Here is a 27,205-nt window from a genome sequence, read left to right as displayed (position 1 = left end):
TGGATTTTAAACTCAGGTCAACTTTCTTTCTATTTATCAATTCATCTTTTCATAAAACATAGTTCCTGTCTTCAATCTTGTAAGTAGAAGAGAAAAAGGAAAACTTATTTATACATGTAATTATGTGACGAGTAAGTGCCAAAAGGTAAAATCTGCTAAAGGAGTTCAAAGATTGGAAAGGCTCCTTCTAGCCTGGAGTGAAAGGAATAGAAAAGGAAGAGGAAAAATGGGAAAGGATTAAGGGAAGGCTTTATTTAAGAGGAATCATTGAGAATTGGTCGATTTTGACAGTTGAAAATGAGAGGGGAAAGAGACCTTTTCTGGAGGTTTGAAATGCATGGGGCTCAGGGACAGAGGTATAAAGACATGATAGGCATGTTTGAGATATGGCAAGTAGTATAGTTTAGTTGTAACAGAGTGAGAGAAGGGAGGTAAGGATTAGGCTAGAAATTCATCTGGCCATCAGAAATTGGAGGGTCTTGACATCTAGTCCTAGGAGACTTGATTTGCTTGGTTAAGTGAGAGCCAATGGCTGTGATGAAGGAAGCTCCATGCTTAAGGTCATGCTTTGAAACTATTCATTTGGATGATCTATGCAGAAGAAACCCAGGGCAGAAAGAGATTGGAACATTTTTTTCTCAAAATGTATAATATATACTAGATCTATCTATAGTATTTGATAAATTTCCAGGCCTTACACAAAAGGATTCTGATTAAATATGGGCCACATGAATTGATATTTCTACAAAACTCCCCAGATAATTCTTGTGCAGGTGATTCAATAACTACCACTTTGAAAAATATGAGAGTAGAGTTGAGGAGGTTATTTAGCAAACTATCTTAATAACCAAAATGTGCCAATAAAGGGACTTTATTTGTCCATGAAGAGAAAAGGCACAGAAACAAAAGATATTTTGAAGGAAAAATCAGTAGGCCAATTAGGTCTATCATTGGAAGAGGATTCAAAGACAATTATTGGCTTTAATAGCTGGAAGATTTGTGGTACAATGAATAGAAACATGAGACTGTATAGATTTATTAGGTCTGATAAGCGTTTAATTTTGCCAAGTGAATTTTGAAGTCTAAAGATGGCAGCAGCAGGGAAATGTCAACATAGGTAGCAGACATAGGACTTGGGTTAGAACATAGGACTTGGGTTAGAAGAGCAAAGTTGCAGCTGGAGAGATGGCTTGGGTTTTAAGTGTGGATGGATGATATTTGCAATTACTGAAAAAAGCTCTAAAGAGTAAGAGGAGATAAAGAATCCAGGAAAGGAGAAAAGATAAAAAGAACTATAAAGTAGGAGAGAACCTGGGAAGTTAAATAGTTAAACATAATTCAAGTCAAGTAAAGAGAGGATTTGAAGAATATACATACATGCATACATACATACATATATACATATACATACACACACACACTTACACATACACACACACATAATTTTAAAATGTTTTTTGATGAAAGGGAACTCTAGTCCTTCTCCAATGTTCCATAATCTCACCATCTATCCAGTTGTTTAAGCCAGAAATACAGAGTTATCCTTAACATCATCTCTTTCTCTACCCACATCTCAAATTTAGTCTATGAGCAACTCTATGAAGTGATTTTCTGTCTTAGTTCATTTTATGCTGCTATAACAGAACACCTGAGACTGAGTAATTTATACAGAACAGAGATTTATTTCTTACACACCTGGAGGCTGGGAAGTTCAAGGTCAAGGGGCCAGTGGTGGAAAGCGGAAGAGCAAGAGAGTGCACACACATAACAGAGATGTGAAGGAGGAAAAGGGGGCCAAACTCGTCCTTTCATTAGGGACCCACTTCCACAATAATTAACCCACTCCAGTGAAAATGGCACTAATCTATTCTTCAGGGCAGAGCACTCATGACCTACTCACCTGAAGGTCCCACCTTTTAACACTGTTGCATTGGGGGTTAAGTTTCTGTCACATGATCATTGGGAACGTATTCAAATATAGCACTTTACAGACACATATTCTTCTGACTGTCTTTCTGCCATTTCACTGCTGCCTGGGCTAGGCTAGCATCATCTGGATTACTACAGTAGCCTTTCATCTGGCTTCTTGGTATCCACTTTTGTTCTTCTCCATTTTGATCACAACATTGCAGTCATAGATACCTTTGGAAAGCGCAACTACCTTGTCAGCCCCCTGCCTAATACTTTGGATGGATTTCCATTGCTCTTAGAATGATGAGCAAACTCATTAGTGTGACCTGTAAGGTCTTACCTAGCATGGCTCTTTTCTACCTTTTAGCCTTATTTCCAAATACATGCTGCTGACCCTTGCTCTCCAGACACATTGACACTCTGTCAGGGCATGGTCCCCACTTACTCCCTGTAATAGGCTATAATTTAAAGGGTAGTAGGATGGAGAATGAGTTTTTAAAATGTGTAGACACCTTAGGACGTTCATAGGTTGAGGTGAAGTAAATAGCTTCCTTTTTATCTTGTTTATTATTTTCTTATTACTTCTCACTAGGATGTAAGCTGCAATGAACCTACCAAATACCTCCATGTGCCTGAAATCAAAATTACAACTTTATATGCTTATATGAAAAAAGACAGCTTTCTTCACATAGGCATGTGAATCAGAGCACATTTGTTTTCTTTATACCATTTATTTTTCACTTTCAGTTCAGCAAACACTAAATCCGCTTGTCAGTGGGGAAATAGACCTAGAAGATTGAGAAGCAGATTGTTACAGACATTCTCTAGCCAGTTTTCTTTGTACCAGTTCTATTGTTATGTTTTCTATACCTACAAAAATTTTCTCATATTTGGGTATATGTTATCTAAACCTTCCTTCTCCTTTATACATAAACTTTATTTCTCTCTCTCAACTTTTCTTTTGATTCATTCCAACAGAGAAATGAGTCCTATGCTGTTCTATTTTTATGTTTTCAAAGCAAACAGTTACCTTGAGTTATCTACGCAGAGAGCCTCACATGGCTGTTCCCAAGCACCACACAGGACCAAATAAAACCACCATGAAGCAAAGTTAAACCAGTGAATGATCATCTTCACAGAGAGGGAGAAATGGGACTAATCCTGTTAAAACGTGATTAAAATGTGGCCTCTAAAGTTAGGTATTATTTTCTTCTGGATGTCAGGTTTTTTTTTCCCCTTCTTCTAATTTCCTCATTTGAAACATAGTAGGAAACAAACAAACAATCCAGAGACAACCAATAGTTCCAGCATTTCTACAGAAATAGAATCCTTCTGTAGGAGTTCAATTTCATGGGCTACACATTCTTCATGTAGTCTGAAATTTTCAGATGCTTATGCAGAACCAAACTGAAGACATTCAAGAATTATCTCATGAGCAAGATTTACCAACTGCTTCTCTATCCTTCTCATAAAGTGCCTTATGCAGCATGTCCGGAATGATTCTCTGCATCTGATGCAAAGCAAGAAAGATTCTAGATTTGCATTTGAATTGCTGGCTATTTTTAACTTTCTCAGAGTTTTACTTTGGGAGATATTTTACCTTTGTGGATGAGTTATGGAGTCAGGTGCTTGACCTTTACCAGCTTTCCAGTGAAAAATCCAATGAAGAAAAGACTTCAAATGTCTTACAAAACCAAACTCATTATTTATGAAGTCCTGAACTATGTCAGTGACATTCCCAGACACACATAGTGTAGTAAGGGCTTTATTTCAAGAAATTTCCAAATTGAATCCTCCTTAGTAAGAATCCTATGTGGATTAATTTTGTAAATGATTTCCAATCATAGAAATGCCTGTGAGTGACAGGATTCCACAAACAGACAACATCAGAAGTCACAAGCTGCTCTTTCCTTCCCCTTCTATAATCTCCTTCCCCTTCTATAAGTGCCCTCTCTACACCATGGTGTGCAAAGGGGATTCTGTGGAATTAAAACTTGTGTGGTTTCTGGCACCCTAAAGCCTCAGTCAAGCAGCCTGGTAAATAAAGATAAGACATTTTCTTGATTTCCCTAACATGGCTTTACCTTAGGGGATAGGGTGAGGAGGAGGGTATATATTAATCAAGAAATTGTTTTAAAAAAACCTATTGTATATTTTTAATATAGTTCTAGTCACCTGAGATTTATAAAAACATTGTTGCTGCTTTCAATGAGTTTGCAACCTAATTATCTGGCTAAAAATTAGACTTTAAAATTTTAGTTGCATATTTTACTACTTGCCTATGTTTTTGTTCACCAGCTAGATTTGTTGAAAACTGAAAATGAGCTCTCATGTCCAGAATCTTTTGGAGTTTTAATTTTACACTCAGGAAAACACCAAGACGACAAGGAATCTACATGTGGGATTCAGCTGACATTTTCCCTATTTAGTATAAAGCTGGCAAATGTAAGCCAAAGCCCTCCTGTCCAGTATTATAAGTATCTTCTCTTTCTTTCCTAAAGAGTCAGCAAACTTGACATTTGACTGCTGATTCATTTTCTCCCCTTCTCAGAGCTGAAATACTCACCCAGGCTCATCTGTCACCCTGGCTTTGATGAGGACGGGGTTTAGGCGTTTGCTGTCTGGGCTGTCAAACTCAAAGTCAGCTTCGAATGGAAGTTCCCACCATGTGCTTTAGAAAAATAGGGTAGTGGCTGTGGGCAGACAGCAGAGAGGAAGGGAGGGAGAAACAGTCAAAAAGAGCATTTGATGTGGGCCTGGTAATATAAAGAGAAGAGGTGAGAGAACAGGTGAATGAGAGGTTAGTGAGCCCATGGCAGATCCAGGGCTTAATTATTATAAAATAATTCCCTGCAGTACTGTATTTCTGAGGTGTATGATTTTTTTGACCATGTGGGCATTTACCCTTTTTAGGTCAAACTGGACACTAAGAAATCTACTATAGATATGATTGATTTGTTCTTTCAAGAAACACTTATTGAGCATTAACTACTGCCGTGAACTCTGCTAGGCACTGAAAGTACTGTGATGATGATGACCTAGTCCTTAACCTTTCAGAGACTTACAGTTTAAGGAGGGGTGGAAGGAGGCAGATAAGTGAACCAAAGATCATAGCATAGTGTAATAAAGGCCATGCACAGAGTATTCTTGCAACAAAAAGGAGCAACATATTTTGAAGATTAAGAAAAAAATCAAATCTTAAAAATCTGTGACATTTTTATGACAGTGACACATACACACTTTTGGAGAGAGATATTAGTGTTGGGACCAGTTGCACTTACAGAGGAAGATTTGAGAAATTACAAAATGTTAAAGAAAACATCCCCCAAAATTCAACCATTAGTTACCAAGCTTCAGGAATCAGAAATTTGAGAAGTTATTTGGTGCAGAATGAAGCTCAGAACTGACCAAAGAAAAGGAAAGTTTAACCTATGTAGTAGACCAGGATTTGAAAGTTTCCAAATAGCTTAATTGGAGGTAGTGATATTTTTATTGAGTGATTAAATGAAACACCCTTTGGATTCAAAAATTCATGCTAAATCTAGAGTAACTGATGAGGCTAATTGCCAATTTCACGCACGTTGGCACTGAGGTCATTTGTATGATCGTGCATTCACCTGGTCAGTTTCTCAGGGTTTCTGTCAGTGCAGCCACAGAGTGAAGACACTGGACATGTTGAAGTTGAAGCCTGACAATGCCGACGGAAGGCACTGGGTTGAAGTTCTGTCCCACGTATGTGAATTATAAAATTAGGTTTGGTATCTCAGAGAGGCAGACATTTTCTTTGATTTTTCCAGAATTGCTTCTTTCATTTTGGGTCTAATAAGAAATGAGCAAATGTCATACATTTCAGGAAAATTGGTCTCTGGTTCTGGTCAAATGACTCTTAAATGACATCTATTGAATGAATTTGGAGACACGAAATACCAAGAAGTAAAAACTAAAGGAGACCTTTAAACCAAATCTCGCAGTATTATAATAAACATAATTCAACTTGATAGTTTCATCTTCGATAATAATAGTTTCATATAAATGGGTCAAGGCATTATGCACTAATTTGTGCCAAGCATGGTGCTGACACCTGGGCACAGGTTATTTCATTTAATCCTTGTGACCCCATGAATAATATACCATTACTACCTACATTCCTGCTGAGGAAAGGAAGACTCAGGCAAGATGCAGAGCCGGGATTCAAACCAAGATATTCAGGGCTGTGAAACTGGTTTTCTAATACTCCATGATATGGCATGTCTAGAGAGGGCTTTCTTAATTTGTTAGTTTGCATTCATTCAAATTGTTTCCTGGGAGTTTGAGTGTACTTTCTTTAGGGAAAGAGCACATGAGATACCTGCATTGTTCAAATATGACAGACAATTCTATTCTTTAGATTCTTCCTTTAAAAAAAAATCCCCCTAATCACTGGTAGCGTTCAGTCATCAAATACATTAAAGACAGTTAATCTAACATTCTATTTATTAGGAGCCTTTACAGCTGAATAGAGACTGAATTTTGATAGCACAGTAGCTCTTTGACCTTGAACAATTTGATTAACTTTCCTACTTCTGAGTTTTCTTATCTGTTCAATGGAAGGTATAATATCTACTGCTGAGCTATGCTGTGAAGATTAAATAACATTAGTAATAAGATAACTATTACTTTTTGAGCTTCTCCTCTGAGCCAGTTATTCTAATGGGAAAGTGGTATATATTATGACATTTAATCTTCAACCCAACCAGGTGGTTATTACCGTCACCAATTACCACTAAGGAAACTGAGGCTCAGTAAGATTTAAGAAAGTTGCTCAACATCATGTAGCTATTGTTATATTTAAATTTTCAGTGCTGCAAAAGGAATAGCACTCGAATGTAAAATTTTCTTTTTAATTCTCAGCAAGGCAAGTTACTTCTATAGAAGGGTGCACCCTTACAGATGGAAGCAATGGTGAGCACACATTTGGACAAGGGAGGGGAACGACACGTGGCCCCTGCTGCTGTGTCGTTCCCCTATTGGCTAGGGTTAGACTGCACAGGATAAACTAATATTGATTGGCTAATTTAAAGAGAATGACAGGGTGAGTGCTTCCGCGGGAGTCAGGCCAGAGCAGGTAGCAGGCAATCTGAATGAGTTAGGGTGGAGCAGGTGATCAGAATGAGTCAGGGTGGAGTAGGTAATCAAAAAAGGTTGCTTTACGAGGAAGTTAAGTTTAAAAGTAGAAGGCAAAGAATTGAACATACTGATATTACTTCTTTGAAAAGAAATTTAGAACCCATATCTAACAACATGAAGTGAGACTCAAACCAAGTTTATCTTGTCTTAATACTTGTATTTATCTCCGATGCTGCATCTTTTTCACATCACACAACCTCTTGACACTATAAAACATTCTAGAAATATTGGACATTATTATTTACATCCAATTTGTACAGTAAGATTATTGTATTATATTTTAACTGATTAAAAAATGTATAAATGGTAGAGAGGTCACTATTTAACAGACTATGAGATTGTACAATGCTGATTTTGAAAGTGTAAATGAACAGTACGATTATTGATTAGTATTAATTGATTCCTATTGCTGCACAGGCTACTGGGGCTTGTACCCTTAGGAAGCCATACTGACCCCAATCATCCCTTCCAACTTGATTTTACCATTCCTTTCCTTATCACCAGGGGAGAGCAAAGAAAATATAGGACATGTCAACATTTACAGTCATTTGTATAGGAGATCTGTGAAAATGTCCTTTTTGAAATAGAAGTCATCTTTTGGATAAGATCAAATTCAGACAAATTGAATTTTCATTTGCTTTGACATGGATTGGAATCAGTGATGTGATTTTTTTCCCCCCTCCTGTGCAGGGAGGGGAAAGAAAACCATCTTGATGAATTTCCTTAACTTTCTTGAAGGTGCTCAGTATTTTTCTCTTTGGAAAAAGCAACAGAGTGTTATGACACAAAGCTCTGACTCTCAAGTTGAAAAACTTATACTTGGAATCTAATGCTACTAATGGATTTTGATGAAGGAAAACATTTAATTCCTACATTGAACAACTTGTTCATTCATTTGACAATTGCTCATTAAGTGCCTACTGCATAAGAGGCCCTATTGTAAGTGCTATGAATACTTCAGAAGGCAAATAAAAATTCCTGCTTTCATAGAGTTTACAATTGAGGAGAAGGGAGATAGACAATAAAATCTTAGCATGTAATGTCCTGGGGATAATATGGTATGTTACAGAGAAAAAGAAAGCATTGTCTGGGAATAAGAAGTGTGCAAAGGGTTGTGATTTGAAAGGTGTTTTCAGGGAAGTTTTCTGACATTCAGCAGAGACCTGAAAAAAAAGTAAAGAACTGAGTCAAGTGACTATGCAGGGGAAGAATTCTTTAGGCAGCAGGCAGAGCAAGTCAAAGGCTCTGAGGTTTGAGAGTGCTTGGTGGATTTGAGCCCTAGTCCAGGAGGCCAGCATGGTGGCAGTGGAATGGGAAAGAGTGGTAGCAGAAGGGTGCAGGGAGGAACCAGATTATTCCAGGGCACATGGGCCACTGTAAGACCTTGGCTTCTATCTACAGTCATACAGAAAGACATTGGAGGCTTTTGAGCAGAAGGTATGACTTAACTTCAATATTGAAATGACCACCGGTGTTGGGTAGAGAATAGAACATGTGGGTGGAAGAAGGGAGGCAGAAGTAAGAGACCAACTGTGAAAAATATGTAATAATGTGAGAGTTGGTAGTGACTTGTCCAGAGTGGTAGCACTGGAAATGATAAGAAACAATTAAAGCTAGGCATAGTTTGAAGGTAGAGGCACTAGGATTTCCTATGATGTGCAAAAGAAAGAGAGGATCACTGAGGACTCCAAGGTTTGTCTGAGCAAGTGCAACGGTGAAGTTCCCATTTACACAGATGGAGAAAAATATAGAAGGAGGACATTTTGTGCAATTCAGAAATTTGATTTTGAACATATCCTGTGTGAGATGCCTGTAAGACATTTAAGTGGAAATGTTATGTAGGTAGTTGGATATGTAAGTATGGAAGTTAGAGGAAAAGTCAAGGTTAGAGATTAGCATTTGTGAACTCTCTGTATATGGGAAGTTTCTGAGGGCTTGATACTAGATTGAACTCGTTTAGGGCTTAAGTATAGATGAAGAAGAAATTTATAGTTGATCCATGGAACACTCCAACATTTAAAGATTTAGGAAATAATGAGGAACCAGCAGGAGATTGAAAAAGTCTCTATTTACAAAATAAGGAGAAATCTCACACATACACACACACACACTCAACACATACACACACACACACTCTCTCTTTCCTTTTATTTCAGAAACCTGAGTTAAGAGGTAGGAGTCAGTCCCTGAAAAAGGACAATGTTGTTTTTCAGGAAGTACCAAGAAACCTAAGGATGAAGAGGATTTGACAATGGAATGGCATCGTTAATCAGTCGTGCTTAGACAAGCAAATGACTTTGGAATTTGAGGTGAAGACATGGTACATGATATGCAGGAGGATCATGGGCAAAGAGGGCAAGAGGAGCTAGAGATAAACTTTTATGAAATGCCTTCTTGCTATTGATATAATAGATGCTCTTTGAAAAAAATATAGCAACCGTGCAAATGAATGAAGAGAATAAAATGCACCAATTCCACCTCACTGAGATAACTGCTGTTAACATTTTGATGCATTTTTTTCTAGTTTTTTTCACACACACATATGCATTAACAAAATTATATATACATTCTTGCAGTCTGCTTTTTTATTTGATATAATAGCAGAAATATCTTTGGAAGATTTATTTTTAATTATATTTTGATAAGAAGGAGAGATGATCAAAGGGAAGATTGTGTTAGTTTGAGAAATATCTGGTCCAATATCTTCCAATAAAGCAGGATGATGACTGTCTGTATATATGAGAGAGACAGAGAACAAGGACAACTCTGGATTCTAAGTGTCTTGGTGACGATACGATGGCTGTGTTACCCATGGGGACTGAGGAAACAGGACTGACTAAAGCTGTGCTTATTTTTTATATCAAGGGGGATTGCAGACTTGCTTTTTGCATAGCTGGAGAATTGTTTGTTTTTTATTACTAGATGTAGCAGAAGCTGAAAGAAAAAGATATCTCAAAATGTTTTGGCTGATATCTACCAATGTAAACAGGCAATGAAATTAATTTGTGATACAAAGTAGATTGTTTTGACTAAATTACTTGGTTTGGCTTTCCTCACAGCTTACAAAGAAGAAAAACAAGCACCACATCTCCTCTATATTTTTCATGTTGTGGGCATACAGTCCAGACACATATATCATCAAGAATTAATATGGAAACTTTTTCCTCATCAATCTGTGAAAATTGTAAAAATTCATTTTAGTTTATCAGTAAAGTGTTATGAGCATAACCACAGCAAAATAATTTCTCCTGTTGACAACTTTCATGGCACGAATTGCCTCTAAAGTAAATACTTGATGCAATTAGATTCAGAAGATATTGGTAAGACCAGAGGCAGTGAAAGTCTTTTTACTCTTAATGAAATTAATGAAAATAATAGAAATAATATCGATTTTTAAACCTCTAACAACAGTAAGTAAAATGTATGTGTGTATTTTTGTTTGTGTATTTTGAGCTCTCTCTTTCTATACATGCATTCTTGACTGGTGAGGTCAATTGGCTGGAGAGGGGACTTTACAAGGTCAACGGCACACATTCCACTGGCCACATAGAAGCAGAAAACGATGTCATAGCTATCAAATGCACCAAGAATTCCATACAGTCATTTCATGGACATGTGCTCTGGTCACGTAAAGACCAGCCAAGAGAGTTCGGCTGGTTCAGTAAAATCCACCACACTGTTAGGAAAAACAAACAGGAAACTTTAACATAGATGCCATCTACTATGGGGCAATGATTTCAACTTTGTATGTGGATTACAGTATAAATACAGAAGCTCACAAATACACAAACTCAACTGCATCAGAGAAGAGCAAAAGCCCTACTTATCCTTAATTGCAGTATTTAGCTGAAAACAAACATACTCTAATTGTCTTACACTTTTATTTCTAGTTAATTCTGCATTAGTATGGACGTTTTAGATGCATTTGAAGAATACTGCATTCTTTTATAAATTTATAATTATTTCATGTATCTGCCATTCGTTATAACCAATCTATGCCTCAGAATATAGAGTTTTTCAGAATATAAAGCAACATCTTTACAGCTCAGAGTTTGTGAAGTCCACTGGGGAAACAATACAACAGCACTGAGAAATTCACTTACTATGTTTCTGCCACTTCACATTGAGGGTCATATGCAATGACAAAGACTGAAATTTGCACCATACATCAAGTTGAGAAAACACTAGTTTCTGATCATTGTACTTTTGCCTTAGAAATCTCAGCTTGTGATTTCCTGACATTTCCTTTTCTGATTGTGCTATACCGATCCCATATAAAAGTACAAAGCAGCATAATAAGTTCCTTTGCAAATCTACCCATTATCCACTGGACTTTGGAACCCAACTGCCCCTCTCATCTTTGAAGGAGAATTGTGTTTTTATGCTGTTCATTTGAAAAACAAAACAAAACAAACAGGTAAAATGTCAAGTCCATAACCTCTAACAAATCACCATTTCCATCTGCAGCCCCGGCAGTTGTTGAAAAGCAAGAGCAGGAACCGAGAGAAAGCCCCTTCTTTTAGTCGAAAACTCTTGCTCTGCTTAGCAAAATCATGAACCCAAACAGTGTGGGTCAGCCTTTCAATATGCAAAACGGATGAAGGTAGCCAATTTTCTTTTATAATAGATTACATAGGAAGTAGTTCTTTGTCAGGGAAATTTGTCGTAATCTTCCAATTTCCCCTTTGAAAAAATCAGACTCTGACCATCAAAACACATTGACTGTAGAAATAAAATATTTATCTAACAGGTTTCAAATCTTAAGAACCGCTTCCTCTTTATTTTTCTTGGACCTTTATGCCTTCCACCCACCAAAGTCTTCACTTAGCCCTACCAATAGCCCAGCTGGCACCACAGATAAGAGGCAAAGTGTTTCCTTCGTGACCTCTAAACATTCTACTCCACAGGAAAAGCAGAGTGGAAGGTACACTCAGCAGGCTATAAGCCTGGAGCCACTTTGTCCTGGAGGCATTTCTGCCATAAAACATAATACTATCCACTGTGTTTTGCTCTAAGCAGACCATCTCCCACTCCCCTCTCCCTCCTCTTCCTGCTTCTCACTCCGCACCTGGCTGCAATTCACGATCCGCACGCCACAGAGCAAAACAAAAAAGCATGAAACAGCAACAGATTCCTTTGTTTTACATGCAAATCCTACCTCCGGTAGTTGTCACATCTTCCTCAAAAGCCACGCTTAATTTTTAATGACAGCGATCCAGTGCAGTCCTCCAAATAGCCACCGGTAATCATCGTTACCTCTTGTGCCTAAAGCCTTTGTGGACCATTAATGTCACAACCCTTTCTAACTCATAGCTTTAATTCTTCCTGCTCAAAATGTCTGAAAGAGTTTGGAAGGACAATAGGAGTGACAGGCACGCTAGACAGCCATGCTTGAAATTAGTTATCTGGAGCTCCGTTAAAGCTGCTTCATACTGTTTTAAAGCGTGCAGGAGGTAGGATTTATTAGCCTATGATAGGCATGCTGTTTCTGTTTTTATTAAATACTGTAATAGGCTGTCTGTTAGCAATGCTGTGATAGGTCCAACATCACTTCCCCACTGCTTTCGAATTCTCATATTAAAAAGGGAGAGAGGGCTCACAGTCTTCCTTCCCAGACCGACATCGCCCTGCACTGGATCAGATTTCCAAATCCTCCTTAACTATAGGAGAGACAGCAAAATAGGTATTTTCGATATGGAAAGTGAACTTGGTAGTAAACACTCTAGGATTCTCCAAACAATTCTCTTACTCCCAGTAAGGGATTCCTGCTCTTCCCAGTTACAAAAATAAGTGTTCTCTGGAGTTAGGTATGAGAATCAATCCAAAGAGGAAAAGTTCTCATTATTACTGAGGTATGACTTAAGGTACACATGTACACAAAATCTCAAATTATAGATCAACTGGACTGAATGGATCATTTAGTGCACAAAGTGTTTATTTTATGCTGACTCGCAAAGCTTTGTGTTTCAGACCGAAGCAATCACATGTCAGGCACAACTGTCAAATGGAAAGAATGAATGGTGGACAGAAAGAATGGGAATGTGTACACTGTCTTGCTCCACTTTGGACAGTCATGATTATGGAAGATAGAAGAGGGATTTCTTAACATTGGTCAAAGAAGAGGGTATTAGTCTGCTGGAAGTGCTACTCTGAAAAGTTAAGTACCTTTGCAAGTAAGGAAGGGGAGAAAGTTCTTAGTAGCTCAAGTAACATTTTATCCTCCAACTACGCAATTTATTCATTCTCTTCCGCATTTCCTTTCTTCCTGCTACCCCAAGAGCAATAGTTTTGTAGTAGTTACTACGGAAACTAGAAGGTCTGCTCCAGGGAAGGTCTTAAAGAGAACAGCAGATGTAATATGGACGGATGTGTATTATACTGGCCTATAGAACTAAAAATGAGTAGTGGCCGGGCACGGTGGCTCAAGCCTGTAATCCCAGCACTTTGGGAGGCCGAGACGGGCGGATCACGAGGTCAGGAGATCGAGACCATCCTGGCTAATACGGTGAAACCCTGTCTCTACTTAAAAATACAAAAAACTAGCCGGGCGAAGAGGTGGGCGCCTGTAGTCCCAGCTACTTGGGAGGCTGAGGCAGGAGAATGGCGTAAACCCGAGAGGCGGAGCTTGCAGTGAGCTGAGATCCGGCCACTGCACTCCAGCCTGGGTGGCAGAGCAAGACTCCGTCTCAAAAAAAAAAAAAAAAAAAAAAAAGAAAAGAAAAGAAATAAAAATGAGTAGTAATTAACAAACAAAAACTGCTACAAACTACTACAACAAAATCTTGGAGAGAATGATTATAAATCACCACTATTTAATTATTGGTAGTTTTCTAATCTAGAAATGCTCTAATGATCAGGTCATAGCATCCATTATTTTATTATATGTAATAACCGAATATCTGAATTGCTCAGATGTCTGATAAAGCAAAGACACTGTTTCCTCCACTCCTTTGTCCCTCCCTCCCTCCCTCCTTCTCTGTCTCTGTCTCTCTCTTTCTTTTCTCTCCTTCCTCCCTCCCTCCCTCCCTCCCTTCCTTCCTTCCTTCCTTCTTCCTTCCTTCCTTCCCATTTTCTCTCTCTCTTTCCCTCTCTCTCTCTCTCTCTCTCTTTCTCTCTTTCTCTCTTTCTCTCTTTCTCTCTTTCTTTCTTTCTTTCTTTCTTCTCTCTCTCTCTCTCTCTCTCTCTTTCGAGACAGAGGTCCACTATGTTACCCAGGGTGTTCTCGAACCTTTCTTTTTCTAGACTCCTGGTTGTCAGTTTGAATATGCCCTGATGGTGTGTGAATTTTAGCTGTTGCTTGACTGCTCACAGTTTCTTCTCAGGAATGAAATGTGATTTAGAGGAAAAATCTCCTTGTAACACAAACCATAATTACATTTTATTCTCTTTGAGTATCTTTTATAGTGGTTTTCCTGGGACAACCAAAGTCAGAAAATACTTATTGCAACTAAAATTTAAAAAAAAAAAAAAAAAAAAAAAAACTTTGCCCATTTAGTTGGTAGGAAAAAGAGAAAAATATTTTTTCAAATTTTCAGTTTTCCGAGTAGTAAAAGAAAAAAAATTCTTTTATGTTAAGTGTCCAAGACATTTCACTAGCCTCATGGTCATCCAAGAGGAATTATTTCTCACCAGAGTAATTAAATTTTCACAGTTGTGAGGAGTCCAGGGAATACAAAATTATTTTCTTTAGTATCTCAGCTTCACAGTTTGTAATTGGAGTAACTGACACCACTGAAGTGAGGGTATAAAAACTCCAAAAAGAAATTGTTGGAAAACAATGCTTCAAGATTTTATGAAAATCCTGTCTTTTATAGGCAAACAAATAATCCAAACATTTGTAATAGAAAAATTATTTCAGGGGAAAAGTATTTGCGATATTCTCTTTAACAAATAATGGAGCTGGGCGTGGTGGCTCATGCCTGTAATCCCAGCATTTTGGGAGGCCGAGGCGGGTGGATCACCTGAGGTCAGGAGTTCAAGATCAGCCTGACTAACATGGAGAAACCCTGTCTCTACTAAACATACAAAAAATTAGCTGGGCATGGTGGTACATGCCTGTAATTCCAGCTACTCGGGAGGTTGAGGCAGGAGAATTGTTTGAACTCTGGAGGCGGAAGTTGCGATAAGCCGAGATCGTGCCATTGCACTCCAGCCTGGGCAACAAGAGCAAAACTCCATCTCAAAAATAAATAAATAAACAATAAAAAAAGGAAAAGTAATATTATAAATTATATATCACAGTTATTTTTTCAAATGTAAGGAATTATTTAAATTATAACCTAAACACCACTATATGATTTAGAGAAAGAAGAGAAGAGAAGAGAAGAGGAGAGGAGAGAAGAGAAGAGAAGAGAAGAGAAAAGAAAAGAATAGGGAAGGAGAGGAGAAGGGAGAAGAGAAAAGGGGAGGGGAAGAAAGCAGAGAGGAGGGATCAGAAAAAATACCCCAGTTGTATACTTCCCTCCAATTTTTATCTGTGGTTAATTCAGAAAACAGCGGCTAAAAATACAAGAGATAAATGAATAAGATTTTGATAATGGGATAAAGCGAGAAGGTGGGCCTGGGGCGGGGATTGTTAGTGATGCTTTCTTGAGGCTCTGTTTCTGGAGGAGCAAAGAAAGTGCCTAACCCGACCCATCTGAGAATAAAGGAGGTTTCTGGAAGGAGCAGTGTTCAGACGGGAATAGGGGTGGAGCATAAGGTGGTTTGTTGAGGTAGTGAAAGAGCAGGAAACGAGGAGGGGAAGCTGAAGGAAGAGAAAGAAGAGGAAAAAGGAGAAAAGAGATTTATGAGGAAGGGAGGAAAGAATTTATTGAGGTAGCATGGTGTTGGAAGAGGGAACAGGTCTGAAACTAGGCAGCCTGACTTTGAAACAGTCTGCTAGCCTGTTTACACTTCACTATGATCAAATGAAATGATAGCAACGGCTGTTCTAAGACTGCAGTGATGTGAGTGAAGGGACATAATGTATGAGTAAAGCTCTTTATAAAGAGACGTACTGAAATAAATGTTAGTTATTACACAGCAGGAAGAAAGAGAGAGATGCATGACTGAAGATGAGGAGAGGGCCACAAAAGGAAAGAGAGGAGAAAAGAGATAGGAAGAAAAGGAAGCATGAAAAGAACCGCCCTAGGGGAAGTAGAAGAGAGAAAAATTTCTCCTGTTGAATCATATAAGATACAATCTGTTTCTTGCGTTTGTTTTGTTTTCTGGATCACATTTCAATAGCTGTTGATTTAGTTCTACCTCTATCATGAAGTTTCAGATAATAAAGTGTCTTTGAAGCTCATATCTTCTTCAACAAGAGAGAAACCTTACGCTGAATTTGTTGAAAGCTTATTCTACCATTTTGAAAAGAGCTGATCTGAGGAGTGAATTTAGTAACTCTTAGCATCACTTTTCTGCATGGTTCCCTGGAGAGTGAAGTTTGGGCCAGCAGAAGGCAGGGTCTGAAGTGACATTTCAGAGCTATATTACCAAACACATTCAGCAAGAATACTTTGTGCATCTGTAACTTGATAACATTTCAACAGCATCTGCTCCCTGAATGTACATCCGAGAACTTGTTCTGGAAAGAATTTGTGTGTGTTAACCAATATTAGGTTAAGAACTCGAGACTGGGGGAGAGTGGTGTGATCACATATGCACAGAATTTGCAGTTTACATGCACAGCCTGCTAGTGAAATGGTTTAATGAATGGAACGATGAATGCATAATTTCATTATGAGTCATCACTATTAAAATGAAAATTTGATAGATACATAACCAGAAAATGTAGCTATCTGTTACAGACACAAGTGCTAATTATATTTTGGAGTCTATAATTTATGCTCTGAATAATACAACAAGTAACTGCTTTTGCCCTATTATGACTATTTTTCTAGGAACAACAGGAAAGTTAGTTTAGACACTGCTTCCTTACTATTATATTTCTGTGAATGTCAAAGCTGACTCACACTGAAGTGATCTACAATTCCACATTAGGTGCATACAAAAAGCATTTTCTAGTATAAACTCAAATGCATAAATTTAGAAAGCAATTAAAGACAACAGTTGAAGAAAATCTAACATTAAACTAGCATCTTATTTCTTAAATAGAGATGATTGGTCTGTATCACTTTTCACAAAAATTTTCCTTCAAATTTAAATTTTTCTAAAAAAGTTTTCGTGAAATTATAATTTCTAAAAGTTTACATTTCTGGAGTATATTTGCTCATATCATATTTGATCCTCAGAGTAAAGTTACTGGTTGGCAAGGCAAATATTAACAATTACGTTTCCATCTAGAGAAATTGAGGATAAGGGAGGTTTAATGATTTTTTTTACAATCACGTAGCCTGTGAGTATGTCATCATAATCCAGTGTTCTTCTTATTTCATAAAATTTTTCACCTAGGTCCTATATTTTTTAGTTAAAACTTCTACTTCAGAAATATATTCAGCAGAATATATATATTTTTTAATTTAAAAATAAGAGAGACAAAGAGAAGCTACAGACTGGTAGAAAATATTTGCAAAGCATATTTTATAAAGGACTGCTATCCTAGCTACACAAGGAACACTTCAGATCTAGCAATAAGAAAACACACAACCTGATTTAAAAATGTGCCAAAGACCTTAACAGACACTTCACCAAGAAATATATATTGATGGCAAATAAGCATATGAAAAGACGCTCCACATCATATGTCATCAGGGAAATGCAAATTAAAACAACGCACTAACCACGGTGCGCCTATTAGAAGGGTCAAAATCTAGAACAGTGACAACACCAAATTCTAGAGAGGATGTGGAGCAACAGGAACTCTCATTCATTACTGGTGGAAATGCAAAATGGTGCAGCCACTGTGCAAGACAGTAAGCAGAGCATACTCTTACCATATGATCCAACAAACAGGCTGCTTGGTATTTATCCAAAGGAGCTGAAAACTTATGTCTACACAAAAACTTGCACACAAATGTTTATAGCAGCTCTATTCATAATTGCCAACATTTGGAAGCAACCAAGATGTCCTTCAGTAGCTGTATAAATAAACTGTGGTACACCCAGACAATGGAATATTATTCAGCACTGAAAAAAAGAGCTATCAAGACATGAAAAGACATGGAGGATGGTCAAATGCACATTACTAAGCGAAATAAGCCAATCTGAAAAGTCTACATACTAATTTCAGCAACCTGATATTCTGGAAAAGTGAAAACAATGGAGACAGTAAAAAGATCATCATCGCAGGGGATGGGAGGTCAGGGGAGGGATGAATGGGCAAAGCACAGAAAATTTTTAGGGCAGTGAAAATAGTCTGCATAATACTGTAATGATGGATCATGTTATATTGTCCAAACCCATAGAATGTACCTCACCAAGCGTGAACCTTAATGTAAACTATGGACTTTGAGTAATTATGATGAACCTAAATATAGGTTCAACAATTTTAAAATTAAGTATAGGCTCATCAGTTTTAATAAATGTACCACTCTGGTGGGAGATATAGATAATGGGGAAGGCACTGCATATGTGAGGCAAAGAATACAGTGAGAGGGTATATGGGAAACCTCTGTGTCTTTCTCTCAACTTTGCTGTGAACCTAAAACTACTCTAAAAAAATAAAGTTTTCAAAATAAACTACAGAAAAAAAGCATAAAATAAGAGATTGCTAGAAAACATATATATTTTCTCCTTCCATGTGGCAAATACTCATGGCTTTTAAGAAACATTTTGTTTTATTGCAAGTTATGATACAGTTGCTAAATATTTTTAAAATATTAACTATAGAAATTCATAATCATTCTAATTACAGAATCAATATTGAATCATTTTGTAATAATTGCAGCTGCACAGGACTTCCTGACCTGTGGGCTACAAGCAAAAACCTACCCAGTAAGACCGTGATTTGGGTCATGTTCTTGGATTCTTTGACTGCTTTTCTGTCTCTCTTTACCACAATTAAGAGAGCAAGTCCTATAGAACCTAACCCCCACCACCAACCTTGTGGCAGTTAGCCTTACCTGCAGGTTTTATGTAGTGTTATTACCATATATAGTTAAATGGGAGAAGGAGGTAAGTGCTAATATGATATACAGGTTAACTAATTTTAGCTGAATTTTCAGAACAGTAACACCCTCTCCAACACTCTCTAATTCCCCACCAAACACAGATAGAGATGCTGCAGAGCCCACTCTTGGATCCCATGAGAAAGCACTGGAATAAGCTAGTTTAACCACTTTCAGAAGCCATAGCTCTTTGGCTGAGACATTGCATTTGGCAGACAGCTTATTGGGGCTTCATTACCATCCTTCTGAAGCCTGTCAGAGTACTGAACATAAATCAGTTTTAAAATAAAACATAAAATAGAGGATTGACAGTTGCTGAGGTTTTATTTCATTTAGGATCTCCTACTTCCCAGGACCTAGCTGCAGTCTTCCTGCTTATTGAAAACACAGACTATATGAATATGGCACTCCAGGCTCAGTGTATCTATGTGCAATCAATGGGAAGATGATACTGGTTGCTATACAACATAGCATTAGATATGATACCTGCTGCTTTCAATATCATGTTAATTAAAAGACATCTGTCTTCCAAACAAAGTGAAACAAAAACAAAAATCTTTGGTATGCAGAGAGCTCCAAGGTTAGGTATAAAATGCAAAAATGTATATGTATGTTGGTGTTTACATTCATGTGTATATTTTATTAGCTCATTTTATGTTGCTAGATTCTTAGAGTAAAAGAAGGAACACTTAACAAACAAAATGCTTTTTAGCAAAATGTGAATATTTTTGTGAAATGTTTTGCTTTACCAAATGATAGCATAATCCTGATAAATGTATTGTGTCTTTGCTAGGTGGAGAATTTTTAAGGGCTTTTTAAATGCTAGGCATCTAGGAAAGTCTTAATACTTATTTCCTTGTTTCATAATTTATTTAGAAAAAGAACCAGCAAAATGGATATAAACACATACATTTGTATATTGAAGTCTTTCTGTAAAGTTGTTTTCATAAAGATAGATAGGATGGTAGTGTCATTGTATGTCCTGTTTTATTCCTTAAAAATAAAACAAAAAATCCCTAAACCTTGTTTAATTCAGATTATAAAAGGGATACACACTCAGTATTGAAAAATCAGAGTATAGAAAACACATGAAAATTAAAAGTATGCAAAGAATAGTTTAAGTTTCCTATGATCCCACAATCCAGAGATAACTTCTATTATAATATTAAAAAGTAAGAACTTCATTACATAGAGTTTTATATATTTATTTTCTTCTTATCCTTACAATATGCTTTCAAGTTATTTTGAAATGTTTAAATCTTTTAAATAAAAGTATAGTATTTTGTCATATGCATCTCTGTAATTTGTTTCAACAACCCTCATTGGTTAACACACAGGTTATTTTCATTTTTCATTAGCAAAATGGCTTTGCTGAAGGCTTAGTATCAAAATCTTTGTCTACATCTCCAATTACATTATTTTAGGATAGATTTCTATGTGTGGATTGTTGGGCTGAAATGTACGAGCATTCTAAAGGGTCTTGGTATGTTCTTGCTGAATTGCTCTGTTGAAGGGTTGTACTATTTTCATAGTCCCATGAGTGGAGTATGTCTCTACTTTTGGCAGAAGAGACATCATGGTGAGAAAAGAATGCTTTACTCCAATCTTCCACACAGGTTTATTTCACTTTCTTTTTGCTTTGGGGACTAAAGTGGAAATCACTCATCACATAACAAGAGGGAAGAGAGGGGGCAAAAGAAAAGGATAACTAGTGTTGACATTTTTGTTTCGGTTTCTTGAAGTAGAAATGTTTTCATTCTTATTGTGGGAAGAGGGAAAGTGAAGAACTACTGCAAAGTCTGGTCCCTAGATTCATGTTATTCCTATTGCTCAAAGCAGAATCTCTTCCTCACTGTGTCCTTTAAAACTTTGGGTATTTCTACTTCCAGGGGATTCTGATGTATGCAAATCCATATGGTAAATCTGGTGCGTTTTCCTGGAAAATGAATTTGCTCAAAGACTGTAGGGACAGGAGTTTTGAATTTTTGTGTTCTGTAAAGTTTTTAACAGATGCATAAAATCAGGTTATTCAACATCATTAATAATGTAAACTCGGAAAAAAGAGCAATTTTATGAACTAGGAGTCACTGGGAATCTGGAAGCTTTTTGTCTTCAGGGAGCTTTTGTGATATAAGTCAAAATGAACAGAACACAAGTCCTCAGTGAGAACTGGTGATGGTGATACAAAAGGGTAGGAGCATACGATTTCTTGGCAAGTTAGAAGAAACTTATGTTGCTTGCTATATGAAGAAAGAGTTTATTTCCTTTCTAAGATTCAGTATTTTTTTGGTTGTTACACATAAGAAAACTGCCCACATACAAATCAGATCAACATCTTGCTAAAATTGTATTCAATTAAATGTTAATTTAAATGAGTCCCTGTTTTATTTTAATTTCTACCAGTGAAGTTACTTAAATTGTGTGTGTGCATGATTCTAGTGCCATACCTAATTTATGTCTAAAGTATGCTAATTCTAAAGTTATATTTTCAACTGTGATAGATCTCTGGCTAGCTAAAAACAGTAATTTTTTTAAAATGAGCTTGAAATATCAGGAAATATGCAAGATGATGAAGGAAATTAAAAATAACCTGAAATTATTGACAAGTGTCAAAACTGATATCCTTAAAGCTCTCTACAAAGTGCTTGATAGCAACAAGCTATCAAGCTTGTTGATAGCATGACCCAACTATGTCTGGAAAATACATAATGAGAAGCATCTGGACTTGTCAAAAAGTGTAGAATGTACCCAAATGTTTATTTAAAATTTGAGTATATTATTATGGAAATAGAGAATGACCTTTTTTCTTATACAAGAATACAATGGATAAACATTCCGTGAATCTATCATTTCTGAAGGGAAATTTAAAAAACAATCACAGAATGTTTGAAGAAAAAAATCACTAGAGTTTTGCCAACTACAAGAAAAAGTCTTGGGTAGAGGTACTAGAATGCATTACAAAATCAAAGAAGCCATTCAAAACAACTTCACATTATCTTTAAGTTTAAAGCGTTACCTTTCCTATTTCTCTTAGAAAATGAAGCTCATAAAATAGAGACACTTTAGTGAAATCTTAACCATGCATGTGGCCAGATGGTGACTTTGTAAAAATTAGAAAAAGCCACCCCTTCATCAGAATTTCTGTTAGAAAATAGTCTCAATAAGTAGAAAAACACTATGATGTCTACATATATGAATGGCAGTTCTGGAATCACAGCATAGAAAACCTGCATGACTACAGGTGATAGTCTTGTATTTCTCAACTGAGAAGTGGTAGCACAGGCCAAAATAATTGTGGCAAATTTGTGTTTTAAAAAGGATTAGGATTAGCTTTCCTTTTTTCCTTATATTTTCATGATAACTTGGATAATTGTCTATTTTTATTTAATACTGTATTATTAATGGTCATGTTTGTGATATTAATTTGCAAATTACTCAGCTGTATTAAATGATGAAGAAATGTTTAGTGAGTTATTTAACAAAAACAATAGTAAGTGCAAAAATGTATTAACAAAGAAGAGGAGATTTTATGATACAGTTAGCTGAGTGTGGCTCACTTCCACTCTTTTCCTTTCTCCAATAGGCTGATGGCCTTTTGCAGGTGTGACCCTGAACTCTGTTGAATTTCCTGTGAAGAAAACTCCAAGGAATGGATGAATGCCTGGAAACTTACTGCTGGAAGTCACAGGGCAATGACAAGAAAATAGCATATCATTGGAAGACTTAACCCATGGGATTTATAAATTCCTGGGGAAGCTCCTTATTAAAATTTGTTTGGTTTCTATGGAATCCAACAGGAAAAGAAATAGCAAAACATGTGGGTTGTCTCCTCTTTGGCACTGAGCCTGGGAGAATGTGAAGATACCTGAAAACAAAGAGGCTTCCTTCAGGTGTTCAGGAGGGGGCTAATACTGCCTACTTGTATATCAAGGGCCCATGGGAGTAGACACTCCCAGAATGCTACATTTGGATTCTCCAGGGATCATATGTGATACCAATCAGCTAACAAAGAAAATAACAACCCATCTAAGAGGATTCAGCAGCTAGAAAGAAAATGAGTATGCCAAACAAACTGAATACATGATCAGCAAAATAGAGCTTCAAAAGGAGACAAAATACAACATTCTCTCTCTCTCTCTCTCTCTCTCTCTCTCTCTCTCTCTCTCTGTGTGTGTGTGTGTGTGTGTGTGTGTGTGTATGTAAATAACAAAATTCAAGTTCTGGACACAATTTTTAGAGCTAAACACATGACTTTCCAACTACACTTTTTATTAGATATCAAAGAAGCTGGTCACTGTTGAGGTGAGGATCAAGTGCGAGGTACAGTTTGAGGCACAGAGCAAAAATGTAAAGAATCAGAAAAAGATAAGAGACTTGAGGATTTAATCCAAACAACTGAACAGCTAAAAACAGTTATAGGGGCAGAAGAAGAAAAAGTTTTAAAAAGAGACAAGATATTATTTCCAGCAGAGGTAAAACTGGAAACCTGTTGTAAATAGGATTTACTGAATTTTCTCATCATAGTGTTAAAAGAGCAGTACTCCAATAGGTCCTTGTTTACTAAAACGGGATTTGTTGAAAGAATCAAACAACTGGTGGAGGCCGATGAAAAGAATACATGGCGATCAGTGACACTTGGTACACACATCCACACTCACAGACACATACACAAACGTTGGATAGGAAAAGGCTGGCTGGCACTATGTGGCAACAGTGCTCTGTAAGGACTCTTGAAGTAGAATAAATAGTCTTACTGCAAGAGGAATTCGGATTATTATTTTTAAAAAGCTTAGAACGAGAGTTTTAGGCTGACAGCAAAAACTAGGAGGCAGGCTAGGGGAGGGAATAAGTAAAAACTTTCCAAAGGATTCCTATCTGGGGAAAGGAGGAGAAGGCCAGGCATTTAAGATCTCATATTGTAGAGGACAGGAGAGGGAGCAAATTGAGAAGAAATACAGCATCTGGGTTGTACAGTGTGTTCTGGTGTGAAAATGTGTATTTAACGTTCAAAAATAGTGAGTGTGAGAAAAGATAATCATTGATATAATAGTACCATAAAAGTCCCAAACTAACAAGAAAAAAAAAAAAAGAAGAAAAACCACAACAGATAATAGCATGATCAGCAAAGATAGGGGAAAGAAAAGAAAAATAATATAAAATAAGTAATTAAAATAAAGTGTAAAGGAAGACACAAAATCCAGTACAATGGTTACTATATCATTTGGCAAAATTTTCCCTTTGAAAGACTGAGATGTCAGATTGGGTAAAAGCAAATTTAACCCATGTATATGCTATTTAAAAGAAAATAAGATAGGCCGGGCGCGGTGGCTCAAGCCTGTAATCCCAGCACTTTGGGAGGCCGAGACGGGCGGATCACGAGGTCAGGAGATCGAGACCATCCTGGCTAATATGGTGAACCCCGTCTCTACTAAAAAATACAAAAAAAAACTAGCCGGGCGACGAGGCGGGCGCCTGTAGTCCCAGCTACTCGGGAGGCTGAGACAGGAGAATGGCGTGAACCCGGGAGGCGGAGCTTGCAGTGAGCTGAGAGCCGGCCACTGCACTCCAGCCTGGGCGGCAGAGCAAGACTCCGTCTCAAAAAAAAAAAAAAAGAAAATAAGATAAAGGTGAATAAAGATTGAAGATAAAGAGGTGAAAAAAGAGGTATCATACAAATTCAAGCTAATAGAAAGTTATAATATTAGTGGCAGTTGATATATTTAAACTTCAAAGCATTATAGAGGATAAAAAGAAATATTATATAATGATAAAACTGATACTACTTAAGGAAGCAATGATAATCATAAACCTATATTTACCCACTAATTAGAAAACATCAACTAGTAAAATACACAAAGCAAAAACAATTAAAAATTTGAGAACATTTAAAAAATTATAATAGGTGACACTAATTTAAGGAAGTGATAGCTCTCTCTAAGAATTGGACAGATTAAATAGGCAAAAAATAAGTAAAATCATAAATAAATTGAAGAGTATCATACATCAGTAAGTATCTGTAAAAAGCTTCCATCTTTCAAATAAAGAATTACAATTATGAAATAATCATAGTAATAATAATAATGGTGATAATTATGTACTTGACTAACAAAGGAGAACCTTACAAATTTTTAAAAGTTGGGTATGAGCCATGAGCCATGGTCTTCTGTCAAGTATAATTTGTGGCATAAATAAATGAGACATGGCTAAAGAAAGATTATTTCTTATAAATAAAATTTTAAAAAATACTCTTGAATTACCATTGTAGAAATGGGAAGTCAAATGGAAATTATTATTTGTCTAAGAACTACAAAGGGAGACTCTTTATTCTGTAAGTTACTACTCTTAAAATATACAGCTCCAAATGCCTGTACTATTAGAAAAGAAAGATGAGAAAGTAAAGCAAGTAGTATATCTGAAAAGATTAGAAAAGAAATTTTCTAATCTTTTAGAAATTAATAGAATAGGAAAAAAGGAAATGAAAGAGATTAAAACTTTAAAAATACTAATGAAATAGACATACTATGAGCGCTATTAGAGAAAACACAATGAGCACAAATACATGACATCAATTAGAAAGAAGATATAATTGTAAAATATAGAAGGAAGATATAACTGCAAATATATACACTAAAAATGGTAATAAAATAAACATGTGAAAACTTAGATAACAAACATGCTGATAAACCAATCATCACATAAAAGATCAGATGTGTTCACAGCTGAAATTTTACTTAAACTTTAAAGAATAGTTAATTGTAAAGCTATTTCTAATCCAGATCATAAAAAATGAGTAAATCATTTAATTTTATTTCTATAAAGTCAGAATGACTTCAGTAACAAACCAGAATAAAGTTACTTTGGAAAAAGTAATAATGCATTGTGTCAAACTAGGATTCATTCAAGAAATGCAACATGTATTAATCTATCAATATAAGCTTTCAACAAATTCAAGGGGAAAAGCCATATTATCTTATTAAAATACATTAAAAGGCATTTGATAAAAGTCAATATCCAGTCCTAATAAAATTCTAAGTAAAAAAAAAAAAAAGAAAGAAAGACGATTTAAATATAATAAAGACTGCTTTCCAAAATTCAACGACAAATATTCTAAATGTAAAACTCTAAGGAAATTTCAGTTAAAATAAGAAATTAGTTAGGGATTCTTAGCTCAAAACTCGTGAATGGTTCCACATTGGTCTATCAAGAAGTTCAAGCTTCCTGACATATGAAGGCATTCTTGCATGGCCCTGCCTCCTTTTGGAGCTTCATTTTCTTCACTGTGTTACTTACAGGTCACTGTCCACTGAGATCTTTGTCTAGCCCCCATGTTTGATGTTTTCTGCCGTCACTGCTTGTGCTCATGCTGCCCTCTTTGCCTTCCATGACTGCTCATGCTTCTCCTCTCTTTTCCATCTGGAATGTCTCATTTTTAAGACCTACTCCTGCCCTCCCATAGATGCCCATGCATTGCTCATAAGAAAGGCTGCTTCAGCACAGAAATGAGGTCCATTTCTCTTTGCACACCCAGTATCAAGCTCTGTGCCTGACACATAGAACATGTGCGATAAAAGTTAACTGAATCAATGTATGAAGAGATGAACAATCCACCAATACTAAAGCCTCCATTGCCTTGCTTTTACTACCCCTGGTAACAGCAACGGTGGTTACTTCCTGTTGAGAGGCCCATTCATGATGATGACAAAACTTGTCTCTTTGTGGATGGATGAATTGTGTTCTTTTGTTTTATGGCCACATGCACACCTGACAAATGGTGCTGATAATGGATTTTACTCGTGTTCTGCTTCATGAATTGCCAACTGTGTCCATATCTGCTAGATTACTTGCTCATTCCTTTGTTCTTGCCATTGTGTCCTGAAAGAATGGGATGAGGGTGGGGGCAGAGATGTTCCAGAAGCCCTGTTCAGTGATCCAGAAGAAGTCTTCACCTTTTACATGGTGTTTTATACAAATTCTCTAGTGTTTTGCTATGGTATTTTGCTGGCTGATGACTCAGTGAACACTTTTGACAATCATTGCTTGTGCAGCATGAATCTTTTTAACTACAAATCTCAAGGCTG

General features: G+C 36.7%; 1 protein-coding gene across 3 annotated transcripts in view; it reads right to left on the bottom strand.

The window, feature by feature from the left end:
- KCNMB2 (potassium calcium-activated channel subfamily M regulatory beta subunit 2) overlaps positions 1 to 12,649 on the bottom strand; it is a 321,134-nt gene extending 308,485 nt beyond the window's left edge. Inside the window, exons 1-3 of one of the 3 annotated variants that reach the window (XM_033211749.1) lie at positions 12,236 to 12,543; positions 5,529 to 5,730; positions 4,478 to 4,604 (exon numbers count right to left, since the gene is read on the bottom strand). The gene's annotated coding sequence lies outside the window, so the exon portion shown is untranslated. Of the gene's footprint in view, positions 1 to 4,477; positions 4,605 to 5,528; positions 5,731 to 12,235 lie in introns of all 3 variants that reach the window. The other 2 variants (XM_033211750.1, XM_033211748.1) reach the window with 2 other exon arrangements.
- Positions 12,650 to 27,205: the final 14,556 nt, after the last annotated feature.

This window comes from Trachypithecus francoisi, unplaced genomic scaffold (genome assembly GCF_009764315.1).
Source record: "Trachypithecus francoisi isolate TF-2019V2 unplaced genomic scaffold, Tfra_2.0 Lachesis_group0, whole genome shotgun sequence".
NCBI classification, from domain to species: domain Eukaryota; kingdom Metazoa; phylum Chordata; class Mammalia; order Primates; family Cercopithecidae; genus Trachypithecus; species Trachypithecus francoisi.
This window is presented reverse-complemented; position numbering and strand designations above follow the sequence as displayed.